The sequence below is a fragment of the Erithacus rubecula genome (genome assembly GCF_903797595.1).
Source record: "Erithacus rubecula genome assembly, contig: scaffold_94_arrow_ctg1, whole genome shotgun sequence".
In the NCBI taxonomy this organism is placed as follows: Eukaryota; Metazoa; Chordata; class Aves; order Passeriformes; family Muscicapidae; genus Erithacus; species Erithacus rubecula.
In genome coordinates this window covers 63,542-80,760 of record NW_027635383.1, presented here as the reverse complement: position 1 = coordinate 80,760, position 17,219 = coordinate 63,542, and the positions used below count along the sequence as shown (strand labels likewise).

At 49.4% G+C, this 17,219-nt stretch overlaps 1 long non-coding RNA gene across 1 annotated transcript in view; it reads right to left on the bottom strand.

Moving 5' to 3' along the window:
- Positions 1 to 9,844, bottom strand: part of LOC306816868 — a 92,634-nt gene extending 82,790 nt beyond the window's left edge. Inside the window, exons 1-2 of the long non-coding RNA XR_013777802.1 lie at positions 9,737 to 9,844; positions 729 to 1,197 (exon numbers count right to left, since the gene is read on the bottom strand). This is a non-coding gene — a long non-coding RNA (uncharacterized lncRNA). The remainder of the gene's footprint in view (positions 1 to 728; positions 1,198 to 9,736) is intronic.
- Between the last annotated feature and the right edge of the window lie 7,375 nt (positions 9,845 to 17,219).

Here is a 17,219-nt window from a genome sequence, read left to right as displayed (position 1 = left end):
TGCTCAGGGAGAGCAGTAATTGCCCTGCTCCACTGTGGGGCCCTGCTCACTGGACACAGTTCACATAGAAGTTGTCCAATTTGAGTACATCCTGTTGGAAAATGCATCAACTTTACATTGATTTTTTAAAAATTATTATTACTTTAGTCAGGTTTGTTCGCCTTTGCCCTCTGGGAAGGGAATTAGCATTTCTTTCCAGAGCATTTTTCCACCAGGCAAGGACTGATGAATTTAACATCTCAACAGACTGGGAGTAGCACAGAAAGATAATGGCCCTGAACGGCCTCTAATGGACCATCAGCCCCAAACAACACTCCTGGCACAGTCAGAGACACATGGTCTGGAAAAGGAGAGATAAGAATGAGGATTTAGGAGGAGAAAAGATCTGAAACCAATAGGAAAACAAATACTAACAACCATGTAACTTGGAACCAATGAACGTTGAACCAATGGATGTCTATTGGCTTTGACTGTATAAAGTTTGTGAAAAATCTGGTAAAATTTATGTGTCATTGAATGATTTTCTCTGCACACCTGGCCTATGTATAGATGAAATGGTTTCTGTTGCGCATCCTGGCCCGAATAAAGTTATGCCTTGATTCTCTAACGCTTAAAATGTTGGAAGATTTTTGTTTTTCTTGCAGTTTCAGTGACAATCCAACAGGCATAAGTCCTCCCCAAAGTGCTGCAATATGGATCACAGGGTGCAGTCTGTTATAAATAAAAACGAAATCAAGCCAAATTAAATATGATTAAAATAAGCAATATTTATTTTGCGACCGAAACACGGTCCTCGATAGCCACGATCAAAAAGGACAATGCCGAGCCCGGGGTCGGCATCGGGTGAACACACAATGATTTGAACTCTATCCCTTCGAATCCCCAAATGTTCACAAACCCGCTTTAGTTAGTCCAGTTTTTATACAGTTTTTCCTTGCCCGGAGCGGAGGTCTTTGTATTCTCTAGTCGTTCAGCATATTCATGTAGTTTTCTTTCACCACCTCGAGCTGGACAAAGCCATATCCTGGGAGATGATGAATTTTGATGAAGGCAAATACAGGTTTTCAGGAAGATGGAATCGAGATGTAACTTGCAGATTTTGGTTTACTGGAAATGGGCATTCAGATGCATTTTTCTTGATGGCTCTGATTACCTTAATTGTGGGTGCTTATCGGGCTTTTATCTTTTGGGTGTTCCCTGGTGTTGGGGGTTGAGTGTTTTTCTATTACTGTGTCAATTGAAAGAATTTTTGCCATTATCATGCCAATGGAGCTGGCCGGGTTACACCCAGGATCTCTGATGACTCTAGACAAAAGGTGTCAATTGCCGTGGCTCCCGGAGGGGCCTCTGAGGCTTCCGGGAGGGGACTCATGTTTCCAGGGAGCTCGGAGGAGGACGCCCGGATCTTCAGCCCACGCGGCCGAGCACAGCAGAGCCAGACCCTCTGTGATCACCTGCCCTGCATCTGCTGCGTTCCAGCCTCCTGCTTCTGCGGACACAGCTGATCACCCGGACACACACGGTGAGCCAGGAGCCGCCCGCTCCAGCCCGTTCCCGCCCAAGACCGGCGTGGCCACTGCTGTCCCCTCCCGCCTGCCCTCGGCAGCTCCGGGCTGTGGACTAAGCACAGAAATAGCGTGCTTGCATCTAAAGGGACTGACACCGAGTTATCTATTCTGTTCTGTTAGCAATTTTAACAACTGCTGTTGTTTTCTGCTTGTACAGTGTAGAGATAGGGCCAATGCGTGCGGAAGAACTTCGGGTTGTTACGGGCAGCTAGTGACCCCTTCCCCCTTGTGGTCAAACCCTAGCTCTGTACCTGGCAGCCCCCCCTGCTGGCCGGAGATGATCTAGAGGAAATGACACAAGCTACCTAAAGCCATAAAACCCCCTGTGACCCCTGAATAAACGCCATTTGCTGTCCACCACGTTGGTGTCTGGAGCTAATGGACCGAGTGGTTTTGAGCTAAAGGTCACCGTGCTGGGTCCCTGAACCAGGTCGCTACGCAACAAGTGGTGCCGAAACCCGGGAAAACCGATCGCCCGGATTTCGGGGTTCGCCTGGCCAGGACCCGGCGACTGCGCAGGCTGGCCTAGTGCAGTGGGGGAGACGTCCCCGGACCGGCGAGGATGACGGAGCAGCTCGCACAGGTCGTGAGTCATTTCCACGAATAGTGGAAGTTAGATTGTAAGCTGAAAGAATTTTGTCTTGCGGTGCCGAGACTTATTCAGCTTGGGGCTATAGACAGCCCGGTGGATATTCTCCATCCGGAGATATGGGGTGTGTGCACCACCGCTTTGGCTGAGGACACTATGTCCTCTGGCTCGGGAAAAGCACTTAAGGTCTGGGGGAGGGTAACTCAGGCTTTGCGAACTGCCCGGCAGGAACAGCTCGCCTGGCAGGCCGCCCGGGCTTGTTCCCTGCCCGCGCCGCAGCTGGGAATCGGAGCGGCAACGCAGACTGCGGACGAGTTTGAGTCGGGCGAGCGCGCGATCGCGGGCACCCCGGAGCCATCCCCGCAAACCCCGACTCAAGACCCACCTTCGTGCTGGGAGGGGGAGCAAGGCGCGCGGGCGTTGTGGCAAGGATTAGCGGAAGAGGCGCGGAATGCAGCCATTATCTCGGAGATACAGGCAGCAGAGACTAAAGACCCGCCGCCGTATAAGTTTGAAAATGGCGCCGAACCACGCGGTCAGGCATTGTGTACTCCGGGAGGTGGAGAAACCACAGGCGTTCTGAACGGTGCGGGCTCGCGGGGAGGAGGGGCGGTCCCCGGGAGCGAGCGTCAGACCTATCACAATGCCCAATTTAAATTAGATCCTTATAAGGCAAGAACCTCCCCCAGCAGGAGGCGGGGGAAGCACCGGGGAAGGGAACGGTCCCGCCCCCAGGAGAGGAGGCAGGGGCGGAGCCCGAGGAAAAATCTCAGCAGCCCGGAAACGTCCAGTCAGTCGACTTCCGGCAGCGACTCTGACTCCAGCTCCGAGGGCTGGTCAGAGGGGTGGTCAGATACTGGATCGGATACCGGCTGGGGAGTTGGCGGAAAAAATGCCGCGGCTTGCAAAACAATTAGCCGGTACCCTCCGGCATGGGTTAAGGGGACATCAGAGAAAAATCAAACCCCACTCACTGACTGGAGAAGAATTAAAATCGCTTGTGCCGATTGGGCTCCTTCCGCCACACTGGTATTTCCCGTTCGGGTGGGGGGTGCGAACAGTAACCAAAGAACGTATTCCCCGGTAAATCCGAAAGACATACAGGCTATAGTGAAAGCGGTTGCCGACAAGGGAATTAATTCTGCCATGGTTTCCACATTGATCGACAGCATCTTTGGAGGCAATGATATGCTCCCCTTTGATATCAAACAGACTTGCAGGCTGATTTTTGATGGGGCTGGGATGATAGTTTTTAAGCAAGAATGGGAGGATAATTGTGCAAAGCAGCTGGCATTGGTAACGGGAAAACCATCCCCTGCACGGCTCCAGCATACAGAGGCTAATGGGCAGAGATCCTACTATGATCACCCCACAAGCACAGGCGGAAGGTTTGCGAGCGCATGAGGTCATGACAACAACCCGTGCTGCCCGAGAAGCCATCCGTGCAGCTTCTAAAGTAATAGCCAAACCTTTGCCATGGTCCACTATAAAGCAAAGTGAGAGTGAAAGCTTCACTCAGTTTGTGGATCGTCTCCAGGCAGCAATAGACGCGTCTGGATTACCTTCAGAAGCAAAAGGACCTGTAGTGGCCGATTGCTTAAGGCAGCAATGCAATTCAACCACCAGGGACATTTTAAGATCATTGCCACCTGGGTCCAATATCGCAACCATGATCAAGCATGTTGCTAAGGACGAACACCTAGCTCCCATCCAAGCAGCGGTCCACACTACAATAACCAGTGTGATGGCATGCTTTAAGTGTGGCCAGGCAGGCCACGTAGTAGTAAACTGCCCCCAGCCAGGACACCCACAAGCAGCAGCTCCACCACGCCAGGGCAAATCTAGGGGACCGTGCTGGGCCTGTGGGAAGAAGGGACATCTTGCTAAGGACTGCAGATCCAAGCCTCAGGGAAACGGGAAGGGGAGGGGGCAGCAGGGCCGCACCCAGCCCCCTCCCTCCTGAAACATGAAGCGGCCCAACTCCAGCAACCCTCAGCGGGGCACGGGGCTTCCATGCCCATCATCCCCACAGGAAATGACCAATTTTGTTGCCCAACAAGTATCTCAACCGAATCTGTCCGCATTTCAGGAATGCCAGAAACAGCTCCCTGGGGCCGTGGCCCCTGGGTGGCCTTGGCCATGAAAGCACGTGAGCGGGACCCGTGGGTGGACTTCGTTGTAAAGGTGGGCAAGCATCCACTGATCGTGTGGGCAGAGTGTCGTCTCCACAACAGCTCCGACGACACGGCCATCTGCCTTCCCTTCTGGGTGGACACAGGATCAGAGGTCACCGTCATCCCAGATATACACTGGCCTCTGCCATGGAAACTAAAAGAAGCCCCCATGGTGTGCGGAATTGGAGGACGGACCCGAGCCCGCCAAAGCACCCAGCTGATAGCAATAACACTCTGCACCGAGAGAGGACCGGGAAGGACTATCACCCTTACAATGTACGTTATGTCGGATTGCCCACCCTTGCTGGGGAGGGATGCCCTAGCCATGCTGAATGTTAAGAAAATGAATTTATTCTAAGGGCCACTGTCGTGTACCCGTCACTGCCCATCAAACTGACCTGGAAGTCAGTCGACCCGGTATTCATCGAGCAGTGGCCCTTATCCAAGCCTCGAATGACCGCTCTCCTTGAGCTAGTTAGCCGTGAGCTACGCAAAAATCACACAGAACCCTCCACAAGCCCATGGAACACCCCGATCTTCGTGATACCCAAACGGTCTGGTGAAGGCTTTCGTCTCCTGCACGACCTGTGAGAGGTGAACAAGAAAATCCAGCCAATGGGCCCGGTACAAACACTGCTGCCCATGAACTCGATGATACCAAAAGGGCAGCCCTGCGCAGTGCTCGACATCAAAGACTGCTTCTTTTCCATTCCCCTGCACGAAGATGATAAAGAGCGGTTTGCCTTTTCCGTCATCTTTCCAAACAGCCAGCGGCCTAACCTGCGCTTCCACTGGAAAATACTACCCCAAAGGATGATCAACTCCCCTACCATCTGCCAGATCACAGTAGACCGAGCCCTAGCGCCAGTCTGGCAGAACCATCCGACTGTAACCATCCTGCAGTACATGGACGATATTTTGGTCGCTGCACCATCACCAAGCCAAGTAGACCAGCTGATATCAACCATCTCTGAGACCCTAAAAATGAGCGGCTTCGAAATAGCCAGTGCAAAAATAAAAAAGGGACCATGCGTGACTTTCCTCGGAGTGGGAATCACAAGCTCCTACGTAACCCCTCCCCAGATAAAAATCCGCCGAGATATCAGGACCCTCCACGATGTGCAGCAGCTGGTAGGATCCTTGCAGTGGCTCCAAAACATCGTCCTAATTCCTCCCGAGGTCATGGACCCTTTGAACGACCTCTTGAAAGGAAAGAACCCATGGGAGCAGAAGACCCTGACTCCACAAGCGATAAGCTCACTCGACTTTATCGAGCATCAAATGTCAGTAAGCACCCTTGCCAGATGGGACGCAAGTGCACCAGTCGACCTGTATGTCCACTTTACAAAAAAGGGAGGAGTCGGAGCCTTAGCCCAAGGACCCCCCGACAAAGCCCAACCGATACAATGGGTGGTCTTGGGGAAACCATCACGAGCCTTCTCCCCGGGAGTCGAGTGCCTCGGCAGCCTCATCATGAAAGGTAGAAAACTCGCCCTAAGGCATCTGGGTATGGAACCTGCAAGAATATACTTGCCCTTCCACAAACAACTCTCCGCACAGTCAACAACAATATCCAAGTACCTGGCCATGGCCCTAGCAGGCTTTGGAGGAGATTCGCTACGCGGCAAAGCCCCCTTGGACCCGGCTGCTCACGGTCGTTGACATCGACCTCCCGCCAAAGGTAATCGACCGACCGCAGGCAGGACCAACCATCTTCATGGACACATCGTCGCTGACCTCCACCGCGGCGGCTGTATGACAGTCAGGAGAACAATGGCAGTGTGTCAAGACAACCGAACCCACACTTTCAGTCCAGCAACTTGAAGCTGCGGCCGTGGTGCTAGCGTGCGGCCTGTTCCCAGAAGAACACCTTAACATTGTGACTGACTCCATATTTGTGGCCAAGCTCTGCCTAGCCATGTCCGGACCAGGTGTGTCAGTGTCCACAGTGGCAACAATGCTAGAAGAAGCGCTCTATTCACAGAAAGGCACCATATCAGTCATCCACGTCAACAGTCACGACCCGATCAAAGGATTCTACCAGATTGGCAATGACAAGGCTGATTCCGCTGCAAAAGGCGTATGGACGCTGCAAGAAGCCCGTCAATTGCATGAATCTCTTCACATCGGAGCTAAAGCGCTTGTGAAAAAGTGCAGAATTTCTGCTGCAGACGCAAAGCACGTCGTCGCCACGTGCCCTCACTGTCAGAAATCACCACTGTGGTTGAGCGGTGTCAACCCCAGGGGCCTCAAAGCCTCAGAAATATGGCAAACAGACTTTACACTATGCCAGCTGTTAAAACCTCGAGCCTGGCTCACAGTTACCATGGATACATACAGCGGTATGATAGTAGCCACACAGCATTCCAAAACCGATTCGAAAGCAACCATCCAACATTGGCTAACAGCCATGGCATGGCTTGGAGTACCAAAGCAAATTAAAACGGACAACGGCGCGAACTTCACCTCAAAGATGGTCCAAGAGTTCATCTCGAAGTGGAACATCGCCTTAGTACATGGCATCCCATACAACAGCACTGGACAAGCCATCGTCGAAAGAGCAAACCAGACTCTAAAAACCAAACTAGAAGTCCTGGCAAAGACAGAAGGCTTCACTAATGCCATTCCCTCGAGTGACCAGGCACGCATACTAGCAACCGCACTGCTAGCATTAAACCAGTTCCCTAGGGGGGATGAAACAAGCAGTCCTGCCCAGAAACACTGGGCCACTCAAGCACTAGAGAAAGGCCCACGGGTTACAATCAAAATGAACTAGGAGGGTGGGAGCAAAGTTGGAGGCTAGTACTCACGGGGCAGGGGTATGCGGCGGTTAAGAAAGATGGAAATATTAAATGGTGTCCACTCAAATCTATCAAACCAGACCTTCAAAGTACAGCTAATGAGAATTGTGAGACTTTGTTTGCAGGACTGGGTCATAGGACGCCCCCACAACCCGTACGCCTCCCTACCAGGAAAGAGAGAGAGACCACCAAGCAGCCCGGCATCACCTGAGAAGCTTGCACCCTCAAAATCGAAGCAGCAACGATATCTCTGTGTCATTTTGTTCCTAGGTGTGGTAGGCAGAGGACAGGCAGAAACAAAGCATTACCCTCACCAGCCATTCAGGTGGGTTCTGAGCCATCTCTCAAATGAAAGGGTCATCAAAGAAATTGTTACAGCTGACACCCCAACCTTCGAGTTCACGCTGAAAGACATTTTTCCCTTTCATACGAGATTCCCCAAGTTTGATAAACCAGCTATGTTCCAAACCTACTGGTGTCCTGCTTCCAACCCAGGGAAAAGTTACTGTAATTACCCAGGGCATGGATGTTGTGGGTATTGGGGGTGTGAAACTATAGTGACAAGTGATAGATGGAAGCCACAACAGCCTGATAAGTTCCTACAAATTAAGTATTTTCCTCACGGCTGTATTGAACCGAAATTTGCTATGGATAAGTACGTACTCATGCCCCAAGGCAGAATACAGCACACATGCACAGGCTATGTAATGACAGTCCTGCAGCCAACCCACAATAGCTGGACCACAGGCAAAGTGTGGACAGCGTTTGTCCATCACGATCGCCGCATCTGGACAAACATACAAGTTATCAGATTCCCACCTTCAATGTCCCAATCAGCCAGACCCAATCCTGTTCTTGCAGCGGGTAGACCCAGGAAGGAAGTCGCAGCTAACCATAGCTCTAGCCACAAAACACAGGTGCCACAATCTACCTCCTTCCCACCCAGTTTCTTAGTCAAACCTACCCTCTCTGATCCTTTCCTAAGTGTGTTAAATGCTACCTTTTTATTGTTAAACCAGTCCAACCCGAACCTCACAGAATCATGCTGGTTATGCTATGATGCACAACCCCCTTTTTACGAAGGTGTTGTTCTTGATCTTCCATTTATTTTTTCAAAGTCAGACAGTCCACGCCAATGCAGATGGGACACCCCCCGGAGAGGCATCGCCCTAAGCCAAGTCACGGGCCAAGGCAGATGCTTTGGCAATGCAACCTTGTCAAAGCAGACAGGGAACGTCTGCCGGGAATTCGTCAAACTTAAAGGGGGAAAGTTCTAGTGGGTGATCCCAGCTGCATCAGGAATGTGGGTCTGTCACCGATCTGGGGTAACCCCATGTGTACTCCTTGACAAATTCAATCATTCTACCGTCTTTTGTGTCCAAGTTCTTATTGTTCCCAGAGTCCAGTACCGCCAGGACGACGAGGTGTTCCACTTGCTTGAGGAACCTGGTCGGCTTCACAAGCGAGAAGTGATAACAGGCATCACCATCGCGATGCTCCTTGGTTTAGGAGCTACCGGCGCTGCCACCGGCGTCTCGGCCCTGGCAACCTAGCATCAAGGACTGACTCAACTGCAGATGACTGTCGATGAAGACTTGCAAAGGATCGAGAAATCCATCTCGTCCCTCAAGAAATCCCTTTCCTCACTCTCTGAAGTTGTCCATCAAAACCGAAGAGGATTGGACCTTTTGTTTATGCAGCAAGGAGGCCTGTGTGCCGCCTTGAAAGAGGAATGCTGCTTCTATGCCGACCACACAGGAGTCGTTAGAGACTCCATGGCCGAACTGAGAAACCGATTGAGCCTCAGAAAGATAGAAAGAGAAGCTCAACAGAGCTGGTTCGAATCGTGGTTCAACCAGTCCCCATGGCTCACCACCCTAATTTCTACCCTCATAGGCCCACTCATTATAATCTTACTAACACTAATCTTCGGGCCTTGCATATTCAACAAATTAGTGCTATTCGTTAAAAAGCGTTTAGAAACAGTTAACATTATGCTTGTCGAACATAGACAACTACTTTAAAGTGTGCCTGTTACTAACACATCTACAATTTTATACTAACTTTACTAACCCATGGAATTTTAGAATACCTACATTATGTAACCTTTATATGATTTTTACTAATCTTGAGGGAGGGGGGAAATGTAGAGATAGGGACAATGCATGCGGAAGAACTTCGGGTTGTTACGGGCAGCTAGTGACCCCTTCCCCCTTGTGGTCAAACCCTAGCTCTGTACCTGGCAGCCCCCCCGCTGGCCGGAGATGATCTAGAGGAAATGACACAAGCTACCTAAAAGCCATAAAACCCCCTGTGACCCCTGAATAAACACCATTTGCTGTCCACCACGTTGGTGTCTGGAGCTAATGGACCGAGTGGCTTTGAACTAAAGGTCACCGTGCTGGGTCCCTGAACCAGGTCGCTACACAACAGTACAGTTAGATATATTAGTAAAAGAGCTGTTATTCCCACCCCCTTATCTCTGCCTCAGGGTCCTTAATTCAAACAATTATAATACTTGGAGAGGAGTGGAACCAAAGTCTCTGTTTCAAAGGGAAACTTCTGCCCTTACTAGCAGACACCTGTCCTTTCAAACCAGGACACCTGGACAGAGCCATCTCCACCGCAGCTACGTCTATTGTCTTGCTAACCCTAGCTCTTCAGCTTTTGCTGGCAGTTACAGTGTTGTGATTAAGCAATCCCTGTTCCTCCCTTTGCAGCTTTTGGTATTTTATTACTTTATTCATATAGACATTGCTTATTCTACATTAATTTACAACTTTACACGAATTACATTATATTATATATTACAAGTCCTTCAAGGACAGGCTGCCCCAGTATGGGCTTCTCTCTCCATGGGTGTCCCATGGAGTCATAGCCTCCTCTCATCCATCCACCTGCTCCAGCATGGGGCTCCTCCACAGGCTGCAGGTAGATCTCTGCATCTCCATGGATCTCCATGGGCTGCAGGGGGATAGCCTACCTCACCATGGGCTACAGGCAAATCTCAGTTCCAGTACCTGAAGCACCTCTTTCCCCTCCTTCTCCACTGACCTTGGTGTCTGCATAGCTGTTCCTCTCACATTCTCACTGCTTTTCTCTTGTCGCAATTACAACTGCTCTACAACTTTTGTTCTTTCTTTTTAAATATGTTATCATAGAGGCATTACCACCATTTCTAATTGGTCCAGCCTTGACCAGCGGTACGTTCATCATTGGAGTCAGAAGGGATTGGCTCTGCTGGATATGGTGGAAGCTTTTAGCAGCTTCTCACAGAAATTACCCCTGTAGCCCAATGTCTTGGGAATGGTTTATTATCCCATACCATGTTTGGGGTTTTCGATCTGTTTTGTTTTGTTTGTGCCCAGGGTGGCTGCTGTCTCCACCCCACCCCCCATCCTCCCAGGCTCTGAGACTATAGCGATGTTTGGGAGCCAAGCCAGGGTTTCCGGAGGGAGATGGGGGCAGGGTGAGAGGCAGCCATTTTTATTCAGTGCAAGCTGATCGACTGGACACATGCGACCGGTGTCTCTGACCAGGGATCTTGATGTTTCTGTGGCTTTTGCCTGCTTCATTTTGATGGTTTGTGGTGTCTTTTTTTTTTTTTTTTTTTTTTTAATTATTCTTATTATTTGTTTTGGGTTTTTTTGTTTTGTTTTTGGTTTTTTTGTTTTGTTTTCTGTTGTTTTTTTGCTTCAGCACTGTGAATAAGCTTGCCAGCTTGGCTTCTTTTGTTGCTCTGCTGTCAGGAAGCCCAGAGCCAGTGTGTGCTCCGCCAGGACACAGGACTGCCCACGTTTTCCCGCTGGGGGACTGCCCCTCCACCCACAGCTCAGCCCGGCCCCAGCGACCAGCCAGCGCCGGTAAGAAATCCCGGGGATTCTCTCTCTCTCTGCTGTTTGGGAGCCAGGCTGCTGCCTGCCCAGCCCCCGCCGTGCCTCTACTTCTGCTCCGAGGTTTCTTGCTACACTGTAGCTGTTTCGCTCCTGCCTGCTGGGAGGTCCCTCGGTCCAGCGACAGCGTTTCTGCTGCCTCTTGCTTGCTGCCCCGGGGACCCCGCCCCGCCGTTCTGGTTTAGCTGCTTCTGAGGTTTCCTGCTATAGCCCCTTTCGCTATCCAGAGGAGGCACCAGGATTGGCTGCCCCTGTGAAATGTAAAGGAAGTCCCTTCTCCATCCCTCTCCGTCAGCTGCATCCGCCATTGTCTACTTGGAGAAAGACGGCCAAACTCTCGCCACAGCGGCCCCTCCAGCTGCGGGAAAATCATCGCACCTGCCCTGCGCGGCTGGGGAGACACCAGTGCCCCTGGCAGCTGCCACCGTAATTACACCAAAGGGGAAAGTACCTGCAGCCAAGAGAAGGCTGTTACTGGGTTTCTGGGAGGGGCAAGGTCCCACAATTCCAATATGTAGCATTTATTAAAAAAATTTTTGTTAATAAACAGATTTTTTCACTCACATCCCTTGGTATCCATTTCTTTCATTGGCGGAAGAAAAGGGATTTATCAAAGCCCTTTCTCCTTAGAGGAAATGCTCACTCCAGGGCGTTTTCTCCTGAAATTTCTTTCGAAACTGAGACACCCCTCCACTAACAAAACCAGGCCATGCAAACCCAATAAAAGAGGCATTTTGTGTGCTTGGCCAAATTCAAAATAGGTGATAAATACAGATATTGACTGCACATAGACATATTCATTCACACCTTGTGAGGTATTTTTCTGGCAGAGTGGGCGGGGTTTTTATTTTTTTTTGGGGGGGGGGGGGTAAGGGTTGTTGCATTTTGTTTTTTTCCTTCAGCTAATATGAGAAAGGAGCAAGGGTGAGGATTCATAGGAATTATACTCCTGATTTTCATGGGAAGGTCTCCCATCCGTTTCTGGACATGGGAGTAGCTTTTTCTCATTGTGGAAGCTACATTTAAGGATCCAAATTATTTTTGGGACACAAATCTTTTACCCATGGCAGTAAAACCTCCAATGAAAAGGAAATGCACACATATGTGCATGCACATGTACCCAGTGAAGACAGACGTATAAAAAAGGAAATTTAGTTTCCCAAAATCTCACTGGAACATCACAGCTGAAGCCTTATTTTATCCAGAAATACAGTTCAGTGCAATGGACTGACTTATGACAGTACATTGTAATAGTCTATATAAAGTAATTCACATTCTGGCAATTTTTTTAGTATCCTTATCATCTTCTGAGTTTTATTAATACATGATATATACCTGTAGAGGATGATTTAAATGCTTTTGTGATATAGATAGAAAAATTAACAGTTCAGACACAAGATGGGCCAGATATTAGACAGCCCTGCCCCAAAGATTCCAGAGCCTTCTTGTGAATAGAGATGACTACAAACTCTTCAGTGAGAATCAATAGTTGTGTCATTGTTGTAATGCTCTCACATTATAGGGTTCTACCTGCAACCATTGCTTTCTGTTTCTTTTCCAATTATAAGATTTCCATCAATTCCAGTAGGAGAAGATTCTCCAAGTTAGGTGATAAGACATGTTCTTGTAGAGCATGTTGATATGCAAGTACATATAAAAATACAGTGTGTGTAGTCAGAGTAGATTAGTCCAGGAGATTTTCCTCAGGAGGCACAAGTGGTGATCATTCATTGATGTTTTTCCTATGCAATCAGGCTGGGGAGAGAAAAATCAAATTCTTACAAGCTTGTATGATATAATTTATTTCATTTGTCATGTTAATGCAAGATCCACCAAAACTAGAAGAGGCTGATGGTGGGGTTTGGATGCTAATATACCTCTTACTGAGTAGCATTTGCTATTATATTTGTTAGCTTACCTCAGCTATCTGTTGTGGCTGGTTCAGTATATTTTTTACAACTGTAGTGAATATTCTTAGCCGTGATTTAAAGAAACAGCTAGAGCCTCTGTGTTTGTGTAGATTTTATGGTCCATTTATTGTTTCTCATTCTCCTAGCCAAGGATAATTATATTTTTAATTAATCATACATGGAAAAAATGTATAAATGCTAAAAATTACTATTAAAACCGATTTATAATGGAAAACTTACATATGCGAAATTGTAAATCACATAGATTATTTAGTTATATTGACCATATTTTTTATTTTTTTGCCTGTTACTTGTTAGATATATTGAGGTAAGGAGAGAAAAGGTGTGCAAGGTATCAATTCAACATTGTTTTTTTCCTGTAGAAAAGGCCAAGGAATAGAATCTGGGAATTTATCTTGACAGCAACCATCTGTAAATTCATCATTCTTTGGGTCCCTAGGTAATTTAGTTTCAGATAAAATGAGCATTCTCGATGTTGACAAATGTTCTTGCTACATTTCCCCAACAAAAGCAGTTTTTTAGGATATTTGTCCTTATGGAACTCTTCTTTCCCTTGAAAAAATCAGGAACAAAAAAAAAAATCTTTATGATTAATTACCAAGGGTGTAAGTTTCTTTTAGGTATTGGTTCAATTGAGAACATGACAATGGGTAGTTTCACAGCAGTGCTGCAGTTCAGTAGCTGATTCATAAACTCTAGAGAGTTTGAATATGTATTTTAACAGGAAACCTCTTCCTTGGTGAGGACCAAAATTTTCTGACAACTTTCTTGGGTCTTGTCCTAGTTTGAAAGTACAGGTGTCTGCCAGTAAGGGCAGAAGTTTCCCTTTGGAATAGAGACTTTGGTTCCACTCCCCTCCCCCAAGTATTATGATTGTTTGAATCAAGGACTCTGAGGCAGAGATAAGGGGGGGTGGGAATAACAACTCTTTTACTAATATATCTAACTATACAAACAGAAAACAATAACAGTTAAAACTGCTAACAGAACGAAATGGGTAACTCGGTGTCAGTTCCTTTAGATGCAAGCACGCTGTCTCTGTACTTAGTCCAGAGCCCGGATCTGCTGAAAGGCAGGCGGGAACAAAGGCAGGAAGGAGGGGGGAGGGGCAGCAGCGGCCACGCCGGTCCCGGGCGGGAACGGGCTGCAGCGGCGGCTCCTCGCTCACCGTGTGTGTCTGGGTGATCAGCTGTGTCCACAGAGGCAGGAGGCTGGGACGGGGCAGATGCAGGGCAGGTGGTTGCAGAGGGTCTGGCTCTCCTGTGCTCGGCTGCGTGGCTAAACGATCCCAGGCGTCCTCCTCTCGGCTCACCAGAAACGCAAGTGCCCTCCCGGAAGCCTCAGAGGCCCCTCCGGGGGTCGTCCCCACCCACCCCTTTTGTCTGGACCCATCAGGGACCCTGGGTGTAGCCCGGCCAGCTCCATTGGCATGATAATGGGAAAAATTCTTTCAATTGACACAGTAACAGAAAAGCACTCAACCCCCAACATTATCCACCCCGAATTTTTTCCATGCCAACATGCTACATCATATTGAAATCTTTAAATTATATACATACATGTAGTTACAGGCACAGTATCATATATAGTTCACCCTAGAACAAGGTCCCCTTGGGGTATGCATCGGGTCTCTCCATCCTTTTGCATCACGCACCAAGTGCAACCTGGTCCTTGAGCGAAAACCACCCCACGAACAGGATTGTCTTTGCTGGAAGCAGAGTTCACCCAGACAGTTTTCCCTAACATGCCTCTCAGGTGTACCACTGGAACCTTATCTCCATCTGCTGCTCCCAAGGGCTCTGACTGGGCAGGGCCTGCTTGGTTAGTGGAACCTCAGGTATTCACTAACCATGTGGCCTTTGGTAGATTAATCTCCCAGTTCTTCAAAGTCCCCCCACCTAGTGCCTTTAAGGTGGTTTTAAGCAGACCATTGCACCGTTTGACTTTCCCAGCTGCTGGTGCATGGTAGGGAATATGGTACACCCACTCAATGCCATGTTCTTTAGCCCAGGTGTTTATAAGGCTATTTTTGAAATGAGTCCCATTGTCTGACTCAATTCTTTCAGGGGTACCATGCCTCCAGAGGACTTGTTTTTTCCAGGCCCAGGATGGTGCTCCGAGCAGTGGCGTGGGGCACAGCGTAGGTCTCCAACCATCCGGTGGTGGCTTCTACCATGGTCAGCACGTAGCGCTTGCCCTGGCGGGTCTGAGGCAGTGTGATATAATCAATCTGCCAGGCCTCTCCATACTTATATTTGGACCACCGTCCACCATACCAGAGGGGCTTCACCCGCTTGGCCTGTTTGATGGCAGCGCACGTGTTACAGTCATGAATAACCTGAGAAATGCTGTCCATGGTTAGATCCACCCCTCGGTCTCGTGCCCACTTATAGGTGGCGTCTCTGCCCTGATGGCCTGAGGCATCGTGGGCCCATCGAGCCAGGAACAGTTCTCTCTTGTGTTCCCAATCTAAGTCTATCTTTGAGACCTCTATCTGTGCAGCCTGATCTACCTGCTCGTTGTGCCTGTGTTCTTCATTAGCCCGACTCTTGGGAACATGGGCATCCACATGACGGACTTTCACGGGGAGCTTCTCTACCCGAGTGGCAATGTCTTTCCACTCATCAGCAGCCCAGATTGATTTTCCTCTACGTTGCCAGTCAGCCTTTTTCCACCTTTCCAGCCAACCCCACAGAGCATTGGCTACCATCCACGAATCAGTGTAAAGGTAGAGCTTTGGCCATTTGTCTCTCTCAGCAATGTCCAAGGCCAGCAGAACAGCTTTGAGTTCAGCAAGTTGACTCGATCCACCTTCTCCTTCGGTAGCTTGTGCAACCTGTCGTGTGGGGCTCCATACGGCAGCTTTCCACTTCCGGTTCATCCCCACAATACGGCAGGAACCGTCGGTGAAAAGGGCGTAGCGTGTTTCATCTGCTGGCAGCTGGTTGTACGGTGGAGCTTCTTCAGCCCGGGTCACTTGCTTCTGCTCCTCCTCATCAGCGAGACCAAAATCTTCACCTTCTAGCCAGTTCGTAATTATCTCCAAAATCCCAGGGCGATTTGGGTTACCAATACGGGCGCGCTGCGTGATGAGGGCAATCCACTTGCTCCATGTGGCGTCGGTGGCGTGTTGAGTAGAGGGAACCTTTCCTTTGAACATCCACCCCAGCACTGGCAGTCGAGGTGCCAGGAGAAGTTGTGCTTCTGTGCCAATCACCTCTGAGGCAGCTTGAACTCCTTCATAGGCAGCCAAGATTTCCTTCTCTGTGGGAGTGTAGTTGGCTTCAGATCCTTTGTAGCTTCTGCTCCAGAATCCCAGGGGTCGGCCTCGGGTCTCACCAGGCACCTTCTGCCAAAGGCTCCAGGACAGACCATGGTTCCCAGCTGCAGAGTAGAGCACATTCTTTACCTCTGGTCCTGTCCTGACTGGGCCAAGGGCCACTGCATGAGCGATTTCCTGTTGGATCTGGGCAAAAGCTTGCTATTGTTCAGGGCCCCAATGGAAATCGTTCTTCTTGCGAGTGACCTGGTAGAGAGGGCTCACAATCTGGCTGTACTCAGGGACGTGCATTCTCCAAAAGCCGATAGCACTAAGAAAAGCTTGTGTCTCCTTCTTGCTTGTTGGTGGGGACATTGCAGTGATCTTATTGATGACCTCAGTAAGGATCTGGCGCCGTCCATCCTGCCACTTCACTCCCAGGAACTGGATCTCTCGGGCAGGTCCTTTGACTTTGCTCTTTTTAATGGCGAAACCGGCTCCCAGCAAAATCTGGATGATCTTCTCTCCTTTCTCAAATACCTCCAATGCTGTGTTCCCCCACACAATGATGTCATCGATGTACTGCAAATGTTCTGGAGTCTCAGCCTTTTCCAGTGCAGCCTGGATCAGTCCGTGGCAGATGGTGGGGCTGTGCTTCCACCCCTGGGGCAGTCGGTTCCAGGTGTACTGCACGCCCCTCGAGGTGAAAGCAAACTGAGGCCTGCACTCTGCTGCCAAAGGAATGGAGAAGAATGCATTGGCAATGTCAATGGTGGCATACCACCTTGCTGCCTTGGACTCCAGCTCATACTGGAGTTCCAGCATGTCCGGCACGGCAGCGCTCAGCGGTGGAGTCACTTCATTCAATGCCCGATAGTCCACAGTCAGTCTCCATTCTCCATCAGATTTCTGCACAGGCCAGATAGGACTGTTGAATGGGTGCGTGGCTCTTGCTGACCACCCCTTGGCTCTCTAGATCACGGATCATCTTGTGGATGGGGATC